The following is an 11,612-nucleotide window of genomic DNA, read 5'->3' as shown; positions in this document are numbered from 1 at the left end:
ACATGCACTTTGAATACCAGCAGCAGACTTCCCTGGTGAGCAGTAGCTTTACTACAGTGATCTAATGAGCAACTAGAGTGCTAACATTCAGAATTTTCCTTAAGTTTATGTACCACAGTCAGCCGAAACGTTTCGTTCTGTACAACAGAACTTCTTCAGGGAGTTCTTATTTCCTTCACGTTATGTCGGTATCCTGTTGTCATATAACTAGATATTTCTTCCAAATGTTAGACGAGACATAAGTACATTCTTATTCAAAGTGACTAGGTATCAATTTTACCCACACAATTCGGGCAGACTTGAGTAATTTATAGCATCCTTTATAGCGTTGCAGAGAGGTGTAAAAAAGGGTGTGGCCTCATTACACCTCTCTGCAATGCAGCCCCCTGGTGCATACTGGAGGCTCCTGGTGGGCTAGTTGGCCCCCAGGGACCCCCAGTATGCAAGGGGAATTAGTTCCCCCTCTGCAAACGTGGCAGGGGGCTGCGTTGCAGAGAGGTGTAACAAGGGGCATAGCCTCATTACACCTCTGCAATGCAGCCCCCTAGCGCATACTGGAGGTTCCAGGTGGGCTAGTTGGCCCCCAGGGGCCCCCAGTATGCAAGGAGAATTAGTTCTCCCTCTTCAAACATGTACGGGGGCTGCGTTGCAGAGAAGTGTAAATAGGGGCGTGGCTTCATTACACCTCTCTGCAATGCAGTCCCCTGGCGCATACTGGAGATTCCTGGTGAGTTTTCAGGTCTTATATAGTTAGGAATTAGCATTAAAACAACCTTTGAAATTCACTGAAAAAACATAGATTTCAGGCCTTATATAGTTAGGAATTAGCATTTAAAAAACCTATGAAATTCACTGAAAAAACCATAGGTTTGACACCAGTTATAGTTAGCTGGAAATTTTACTGACATAAAACCATTGAAATTCCCACGTTATAGTTAGTTGGACTCACTATAACTTGCGCGCCTGCAATGCATTGCTGATGACACATATTACATCACTCATGACATGGTCAGTGACATCACTCATAACACGTTGTCAGCGAGCGCGCACACGAGATAAGCGATGAGAAGCAACAATAATATTTGAAATATTGAAGCAAAATAACCACATTAAAAGCAATCTCATGAAACACTACTAATATGATGTGAGGAAACGTGAAAACAATACTTATCTTGACTGCAAGCAGCAAGAAAATAGGAATTGTTGCACTCTGTCAATGTATTTATTGGGTTACTCATCATGCTATTGGTGCTTCTATTGTAATGTCATTGCTTGGAGTTTCTTTATCCGGGTTTTCTGGCTAATGTAGTTTCACTTTAACTTGTATGCTATTTAATAAGGAGCAAGAACAGACAGCATAATATGAGCCTTTGGTCTTGTAATACAATTTAAAGGCCTTCTCAACTGTTCAGTTCAGTCAAGCAAGGAGATTGGCCGATAATTTGAATGGGAACCTTTTTTGTAAGTGGGTATAATTATGGGAGATATCCAGGAGTCCAAAACAAAGTGTAAAGTGGCATTCAAACTGATAAAAGCAGTGGGGCTAGATGATTATATTTGCTGAAAGAGACCAATAGCAACATCAGGAGGGTTTTTTGGTCAACAATTGCCACTACTCTCACCACTCCAAGGGTGATAACCATGATTGATTCTTTGTAATTTTCGTTAAACAACAAATCATTTGGGAAACCAACACAGGCATTCCCTGATGAATCCAGCCGACTGGGATGCTTCTCCCATCTCACACACCCACTACAGGGAGGCAACCAGCTCAAGGCAATTTGGCCTCCCTGACTATCCTTGTGACACAATGTCCCAAAATCGTTTACTGCTCATGTTCTGGGGCACTGATTTCAATGTGCTCCATCCTCTCTGCTGCATCTAGCTATTTTTGCTCAGTTCATTTTTGCTATTCTTTCTTTTGGTATCTAAGATCCGTTCTGCCATCATGACTATGATATCAGGCTCTCAATGCTCTGGTAAATAATTTATTTCTGAAACTCAGATTCCTCCTTAGACCACTCATGTTTATCATTAACCATTAGATGGTGCAAGGGTGGTCAGGAGATGAAGAGACGAGATGTCATCAACCACTCTCACAAATGTCAGATCTATTTCAAACCTGTTAAGAAAATCATGTAAGGGCTTTTCGCCAAATTCTGCTCCCACCATGGCCACTATCCATAATGCCCTTGTGACAGAGGCTCTTATTTATAATTTAGTGAATGGAATACTTCATTACAAGCGTGGTTGTTGGCCCGTCCACTGTATTGCAAGTGCATTTTAGCCTATCACATTTGTAACACTGATTAACAGGATATCCAGGTATCATTAGCAGTCGGTGGTGGGAGTAGCTGCCGGGCGGTGACGTGGTAAAACTAATTCCGTTGCGTGCACTGCATCGCATTTGGGGATGCAGCGGGCGCAACAAAATTTGTTTTATTTATTTATATGTTTACTTACCTGTAATCCTCCGTAATCCATAGATTACTACCCCCCACCCTGCCCCTCCACCTCCCCACATCACCGCTCGGCAGGTACTCCCACCACGGACCGCTACTGCCAAGTATAGATCATCACAAAACACTAGATATGGCTTTGAGTTGTTATGTTTTCATGTTAATACTCTGTTCTGAATTGAGGGCACTAGCTCTGAAGCAGCTACTAGTTGCTCCATAGTCACCTGATCCTTATTAGGTTTTTGCACTGCAAGATAGGTTGCAAGAAGCTCACGGTCACTCTCTACCCGAAAAAGACTTAAATAGCTGCAGATGGGAATGTGTTTCTGCTACAATGCTAATGTTTTACAGGAGCATATTGCATTTGAGAAATGCATGAAATATTGATATTTATAGCACTAAACCCTATCAGGCATCCACATGCTAGTATACCTTTATGAGTTAATTAAATGTGGAAATATACACGTTTCAGCTTCATTTATTAAATAAGCATTGGCAAAGCCAATAGGTCGCGCCTTTGGGATCTATGTGATGTGATGTGATGTGATGGGGTATTTATAAAGCCCAGGTTGGACTCCAAGGAGCATCTTTGCGCTGTAGAAAGAGATTTAAGAACCCTAGTGGATTTGGAAGGGAAGTGGGGGGTATCTAGATTAGGTTTTTACATTGCTGTTCGGAGAGAGTGAAGATCCAAGTTTTGAGGGCCTTTCTGAAAATTGTTTCTGTAGGGATTTGCCAATAGTTTTTAGACATGTTGAACAGTATTTATCTAAATGCTTTGTCTCCCAATGGACTAGGTGCAAAAACGTTTTAAATATACAGGATAACAATTAAGCAAAAACTGTTACCTTTGTCCTCAGGGGTGAGGAAGATGGAGGTGTTTACACTTTAAAGTTTAGTTCGTATTTTGGAAAAGCGGGGAAGTAGCTTATATGGCTGGATTTATTCCAATACGATCCAGAACAATATTGTAATATGCCTGGGAGATGGTTATAGCAATCCCCACATATATGTATATATACACGTAGATATTTCTTCAGTGTTTATCATGGGATATTTTTAAGAGTGATATATCCTCCTAAAAAATAGGCGGACACCTTGTTTATTTTCATAGGTCCATTTGCAATTGGAGAACACTGTGAGTTGAATGAATTAGGACAAATCAGCGTATGGCTCTTGGTTTTAACCCCACACCAAAGCCCACCTCATCCCAAATAACTTCTGGTGAGTGCTCGTGCTATACAATTGAAGTGTAGAAGCGGGGTAATGGGGATATTAATTAACCCTCCCTTATATGTGTAATTATTTTCCCAGTATACTCGAAGTGGAACGCCATTAAACGGGGAGAGCTGTTGGATCCTCAGAATTAGAACACCTGAGGTGCAGGGTTGGGTTCGCCCACTAGGTAGGTTACCCAACGATATAAGGGGTATAGAAATGGTGAAATCCCTAATGTTCTGGGACAATTGAGTCTCACATCAAAATTTGTTTTTATCCAAAGATATTGTGAATTTTGGTTCTTGGAGCATTAAGGAGCCCCGCGTATGGAAATCTAAAGATTATTTCTAAATCAATTTCAGCAGTTTTGAGGTGGGTATAATGCTGAAAAGAATACCCACTATGCGATAAGGGATGTAGAGGCTGTAATGAGTCACCCCTTCAGATGTGTGTGAAAGATTTTGAATGGCTGATTTGAATTGGACCTTATGGGCAATTATATACAACAACTCAGTGTTTAGACACTGATGTTACTAATAGGAATATTTGTAGCATATTGCACTGTATTTATGTGGGAAGGATTTTTTAATTATGATTGTTGGGATAGATATATTGAGGCAATATGATAATTCCTAACGAAATGCACTGTATTCATTTGTTGATGGTTGTCAAATGTGAATGTTGATATGTTGTATGTGGGAAGGGTATGCCCAGACGTGGGTCCCGTGCTCACTAAGCCACTGGAGTCAAGCTATCCTGGCTGAAGACAGCTGATAGCCAGAAACCGGTCCTAGGATGCTTGATTCCGGTCCAGGGAAGACATGACTTGGCAGTTCGGGCTGGCCTGTTCCCATGAGGCACAGGGTCAAGACTGATTTGCATATGGCCATGTCTGAACTGGGGTGGCTTGGTGAGCAAAATAACGATGGATTAAACCCAGATCTGTGACTGGGGGTGAATGTTTTGCCATTGTGCAACATTCTGTCCATCATCTTGTGTGTTTTGCTGTTCACCCTATGTGGGAAGGGTATGCCCAGACGTGGGTCCCGTGCTCACTAAGCCACTGGAGTCAAGCTATCCTGGCTGAAGATGGCTGATAGCCAGAAACCGGTCCTAGGATGCTTGATTCCGGTCCAGGGAAGACATGACTTGGCAGTTCGGGCTGGACTGTTCCCATGAGGCACAGGGTCAAGACTGATTTGCATATAGCCATGTCTGAACTGGGGTGGCTTGGTGAGCAAAATACCGATGGATTAAACCCAGATCTGTGACTGGGGGTGAATGTTTTGCCATTGTGCAACATTCCATCCATCATCTTGTGTGTTTTGCTGTTCACCCTATGTGGGAAGGGTATGCCCAGACGTGGGTCCCGTGCTCACTAAGCCACTGGAGTCAAGCTATCCTGGCTGAAGACGGCTGATAGCCAGAAACCGGTCCTAGGATGCTTGATTCCGGTCCAGGGAAGACATGACTTGGCAGTTGGGCTGCACTGTTCCCATGAGGCACAGGGTCAAGACTGATTTGCATATGGCCATGTCTGAACTGGGGTGGCTTGGTGAGCAAAATAACGATGGATTAAACCCAGATCTGTGGCTGGGGGTGAATGTTTTGCCATTGTGCAACATTCCGTCCATCATCTTGTGTGTTTTGATATGTAGATTGAGTCAATGTATTTAATATGGAAGGAGTTGTTCAATTATGACTGACGATATGTATATTTATGTTTTTTATTAGGTTTTTCCTGAATAAAACACTATCGAGACTATTATGTTTTTGCCTTGAAGAAGGTGGTTGGTATCAAGTGAAACACCACCGAAACGCGTCAACGCCTTTGTGATTTTTAATGTGGTTGTATTCAAGGAACATGTTCATGCCCAATAGATGACTAGGTTTATGGACACTTGAACACACAAATGAATGCATTCCATGTGGAACAACCGAAACAAGATGTGATTATTAGTTTGCACTATTTAGTTGTGTCTCTCACTATTATATTTGTATAAAATTGTAGTTTTAATGTACTTTTGAATGGTGGATTACTCCATTATTCTTATGAAGTGATACCTTTGTTTTTAATAAAAATATATATTCTTGTAGTACTGTATGTGTGTATTATAATTGCCAGGTAGGGTCCATGGTTTTCAACTGAGTGTGTATGGGTGGTGTGTCTTTAGTTTATTAAAGTACAAGGAATCAGATAACAGTAGCAGTTGTGAACCTTTGGGTTGTCCCAAGAGATCTCTATACCTTTGTTTACCTAGGTGCACAAACAACAAGATCACAGACATGTTTGACGAGGGTTAAAATACAGCTGCAGACTGGATGTGAGAGGTATCTCAGATGGAAATGAGGGTTTGGCAAGAAGGGGCGAGCAGAAAAGCAAGACTGTGGTGGTTTGCATCATTGGTGAAAGCTGAACCTCCCTACTGCAGTGTGGAACTAAAAAAGCAACACAACACGAGGGGCGGTGTAAGCCACACGACCAACTGGATGGAGGAAGGATTGAATCAATGAGAGAGGGTGTAAGTTGCATCCAGAGCCACTGAAGTTGGACATAGGGAACCAGGTTTGAGTCTCTGCTTCAGCTCAAAATCCGGTGCAAATCATACTGGGAAAATCACTTCATTGCTCCATGCCTACAAAATAAAGATGACTTTGTGTTATGCAACTGGTGTTCATGTAAAACACTCCAATAGCTACTTTGCGCAATGCCAAAGATTTCACCTTACCTGTACCAGGTTAACAATCAGATACAGAAATAAGCAACTGAAAGATGGCCAGTTACCCTTTTCAAAGGGCCTTCCACCACATGTGAACAGATACTGCCACATTTTTAGTAACTTTTGATCCACTTAAGCTAGAAATCATTTTTTTTGTAAAATCGGCAAATTCATAATTATGTGAAAAAAGACACAATTTCAGCGACGCTGACAATTACAATATTCTTTAACTAACTAATTATCCATTCATTTATCGAAAGGTCCTCCTTGAGAAAAGCCTGCTCTGAACCAAACATGCCAGTCCGCATCAGCTCTTTGTGTCTTGAGGGCAAAAGTAAAGGCCCTTTACTTGTGAAAATACCGCCCGGATGCTGGTTTGGAGCATGATGGGGTTGGCTGCAAAAACACAGGGAGATAAAAAGCCGAAACTGCAACCGGTTTAACTCTACCAAAAAGAAATAGTAGAATATATCTCTGGAATAAAAAGAGGTAATCCAACCCGTGGGGGTTTTGGTAGGATAAGTAAGGTAGATGTTTTCTTGAATTTTGAATTGGTGGGCACGCTAACTTGCAGCACCACAGAGAGGAGCACAGGCAGACATCAAAAACATTAAACATGTGTAAATGAACAAGCAACACCCTTCCCTGTGACACATCACCCCCACCATCCCCCAAGCATGGCGGACGCCAACAATGATAAGCTCAGCCGGACTAATATCATTTTCTGTAGAAGATGCGGATGCCAAGAACAAAAAACACTAAAGTCAGCGACATCACCTAACTAAAACACGCGGGGCTCGACTCTGTCATGTGCGAGGTTAAAGATTAGATGTGAGGGGCTCAAAGTGTAGTGTAGTTCCTATTTTCACAATAGGCCCTGCGCATTGGAATAACATAAACAGTAGTATCGACGTAGAAGTGCGGATCTTCCAGGCCTCTACCTACTATGCTAAACTTAATTGGGTTTGTTACCAACTAGCTCAGAGGTCACTGGAAACTTTCTTGACTGAATAGGAAGTGATCAGCTTCCCTGGCACAGACAAGAAGCGATTCAGTTTTCCAACAACCGTGCAACATGACAACTTTGCTCCTCAGATAAGAGTCAATCTCTAGAGTCGTGTGAAACAATAGACAGTTATTTTACTCAGTCAGTTGTTGTGCAGATTACTTTCACAATATGTAGAGAATAGAGAGACGGGCGTTTTCAATAAAAGGTATTATTTATTGAACAGTCTTTCTTCTCATACAAGAGAAATGTATTGCCACAATTGCAAGACTTGTTATTATAAAAAGTGCGTACAGTAATAAGAGTATCATGAAGTAATACTGTAAAAGCATTGATATGGTTTCTTAGCCATACAATGGTTTAAAATGAATAAAACATATATACAATCATATATACATTAGGCTAACATACTCAACTGGTGCTTCTAACTACGCCTACCCCAGTGTACCTGACCTAAGCCTAATACTTGGGAGGGAGTAAGGAAGTAGCAATTTAAGTTAAGTTGGTTTTGCCAAGGTTTGCTTCAAGAATTCTCTCTAAGGGTTTAGTCAACACCATACCTCTGGAATAGAATGTTGGAGGGCTTGTATCTCCTTCAGGACTCGATATCCCAGTCACTCTCAAGAGTAGGCTGGAAACGCCGGAGCTGGATTTTCTCGGCAGGAAGAAAGACAGCGTCTCTCTCAGCGCGTCGAGGAGGAGGAGGAGGGGCAGCGTCCGCGGGCTGGTTGCATCTGCTGGGGATGGTTGTTCAGCTCCTCTGTTCACCACACCATCGTTCGCTCGTTCGCAGCGATAGCATCAGCAGCGATAACGGCAGCGATGTCTATGAGGCAGCTAGCATTAACGATGGTATCATCAGCGTTTGCTTAAGGCAATGATGGTAGTATTTATACCTGAAAGGTGCCTTGTTTGACGTAAGTTTTTGGACATAAGACGTCAATAAAGATGTCACTAGGAAGTGATCGTCTCTCAGTGCTCATTAGAGTTCTATTACTAATCAAAACATAGCGAGCGGGGATTTCCCAGGTTGCTGAGTTTTTATCTTTGTTGAAGAACTCGGAGTGTTAATCTAGGAATCTTAGATAGTGGCTTCTGCTGTGTCATTTACTAATGAGCTGCAGAGGAAGCTGCATAGGAATGTGGCTCTGAACCTGTGAGGTCAGAGACGAGATTCTGAGATTTCACACTTGAACGTTTATGCCATTATATGGGAATAAATGGATTATAGCCGTATAGGGGCATAAGGTCATAGGGTTGATCAGGGTCCTAGATTAGAACGCGACAAAAGGGGCAGTGGCGTGTTTCCCTTGCGAGAGCAAGCTTTAAACCATCTGTTTGCAAGTTAATTACAAACAGATGGTTTGAAAGCTCGATCCGGCAAGGGAATTGCCAAACATGCATGCGTTGTCATTCAAAGCAATGCAATGCGTGCACGTTTTTGCCTGAAAAACTGAATCTATTTCTAAAGGTCTTTCCCGAAGCAGCACATGCGCGCTACATAGGCCAGACCTAAAAACACAAAATAAGTCTGGCTAAATATGTGCAAAAATGAAGAAAAAAAATATTATGATATTTCTCCTTGTTACGCCACACCTTGGGAGGCGTAAGGAAATGGTGCATCCCCAGGTTTACATGATGCACCGTCAAAATCTATGGGTGTTGCATGGAAACATCCACCGCAACGCAGAGTAAGGCCACTCAGTGATTTGCGCTCTGCTGCCATACTCAAGATTTATGATGCCACTCAGAGCCACGCAGGGTATCTTTGTGTGGCTTCATAAATCTGATTCTGAGCCCTACGTCATGCATGTACCACTTTATGTGGCGCAAAGGGGATGTAAGGCTCTCATAAATATCCTCCTAAGAACTTAGGAGCAGATTTACTAAGGGCTTGCGTTGTTTTCCCTGCAAGACAACACAAATCCTTAACTGGGATTTACTAAGCCACGCAAAGCCACTTTGCATGGCGTTGAGTGATTCAGCAAATGCAAAGTAACGTAGCACATAGTGTTGTCTTTTGCTACTTTCCATCAGACAGGCGTTACATAGGTGGAGCATGGTCATTTCCATGTATCCACCGATGTATTTTGGTGCAAACCCAAATTTACAAAGATTTGTAAACTTGGGTTTGATCAAAATGGTGCGCCAACACAATAGAGGAGTAAGTAAGAGAACTATCTTTATTTCTCCTTGTTAATTTGTCTTTCCATGTAGAAAGAGGAATATCCCTCTCAGGATTATTTTTTCAGCACAAAAACAATCCTGGCTGTAACATAGGCACCCACACACCATGGTGAAAGGGTTCCAGCGCAAGGAGAGAGCACAAATGCTCCATATCTTTGTAAATGTGGAGTATTTCTTCCCTCTCTCTTTCACACAATGCAGTGCAGCAAATGGCCTTGCTGCGCTGTATTGCCTTGCTGCAATGCATGGAGGGAAAAAATTTTAAATCTTAGAGAGTGGGGCACACCAACACCCTGAACTTTGATAGTTCTTTTTCCTCAACATGCTAAAGAAAGCCATATTATGTATTAGGGCCCCAGCACAGGGTTTCCCTTCCGGCTCCATAGGCATTTGCCTGATGGTGCCACAATCCAGGGATCACACACTATTTTATTTATTTATGTATTTATTAATTTATCTATTAATAATCTTGTAAAGCACACAGCTACCCAAAAAGGGTTTCCCAGCGCTGAGTAAGAGAGAAGATGAGAAATGAACAGCTTAAAACAGCCAGGTTGTTAGGCCTTTATGGAATACAAGTAAGGAAGGGCATCTTCTCAGGGGCTCAGGAAGTGAGTTCCACAGTTTCGAACCCAAAGCAGAGATGGAGCCCCCCCCAAGTGAAATCTTAGCACAGTGCACAGGCCATGTTCCAAGATCTGAGCGTGCGTGTGGGCGGATACTGTACCACCAGATCCTGTATGTAGCATGGGCCTCTTCCAGCTCAGGTTTTGAAGATGTAGCACAGGGCTTTGAACTGAATGCACTTTGAAACCGTATGCCGGTGAAGCTCTAGGAGAAGGTGAGACACCGAGGCATGCTTCAGGAGCCGGTACCGAAATCTAGCCACTGAATTCTGAACTATCTGTAGGAGACCAATGGATGCTTGATCTATTTCTAAGTACAAGATGTTACCATAATCCAATCTAGACAAGATTAGAGCTTGGACCACAATACTTTGGGCTGAATGCGGAATCATCCAGATGATCTTCCTCAAACTCTTGAGCACAGCAAAACTTGTGACGGCAACCTTGATCACCTGAATCTTCATGGAAAGATTCTCACCCAATACAAAGCCCAGATTCTTAACCTTGGGGACAGGACAGGGAGAGTTCCTAAGAATTCCAGCCAATGTTGAGGGCCCCAGATTTGGGGATTCTTGCCAAGGATCATGACCTCCATCCTATTGCCATTTAGCTTCAGTTATTGTTCATCCAAAAAGTGAAATGCCTCAAGCCAAGGTTCAGATCGAACAGTCCATAACCCTGTGCAGATGAGAAGGAGAAGATGATTTGAGTGTGATCTGCATACGAGAATAAGGTCAGACCACAATTTTGTACTACATCTGCCAGTAGGTGGATGTAAATATTAAACAGCATAGGGCTTAACACTGAGCCATATGGGACTGAAAAGACTTGGAATGTCTGATCTTTTAGGAATATTATTAACCAGCCAGCTCTGTTGCTTTGAGACCTAGTGTTGCAAATCTTTTAATCAAAATGGAGTGGAACACAGTATCAAATGCCACAACTAAGGTCTAATAAAATAAGCACAGCTGTTCCACCCCTGTCCGGGAGTCATCTGAGGTGATCAGTGATTCCTAGGAGTGAGGATTCAGTACTGTGCCCAGCCCTGAAGCCCAACTACAAGGGATTAGGAAATGATGGGCCTCTACATACATTGTAAGCAGTGTATTTAAATGTTTCTCCAGAATTGTCGAGAAACGAGGCAGCAGGGAAATTTGACAAATGTTTGACAAATTGGTTCGGTTGACGTAGTTTTGATTTTAGGAGTGGAAGTACCATTGTAGGCTTCCAGCTCTGTGGAAAAGAACTCTCTTGTAGAGAGAACTAAGGAGATTCACCGCCATCTGTAGCAAATCTGGATAAAGAAGGTCATTGCCTGGCACTGTTGGACACTGAAAGTAGTAGGTTTTCGAAGTCAGTCAGAAGAAGAAGAAAACTTTTAATGTGATTAGTGAGA

The sequence above is a fragment of the Lissotriton vulgaris genome, chromosome 9, assembly GCF_964263255.1.
Source record: "Lissotriton vulgaris chromosome 9, aLisVul1.2, whole genome shotgun sequence".
In the NCBI taxonomy this organism is placed as follows: Eukaryota; Metazoa; Chordata; class Amphibia; order Caudata; family Salamandridae; genus Lissotriton; species Lissotriton vulgaris.
Note: the sequence above shows the minus strand (reverse complement) of the source record.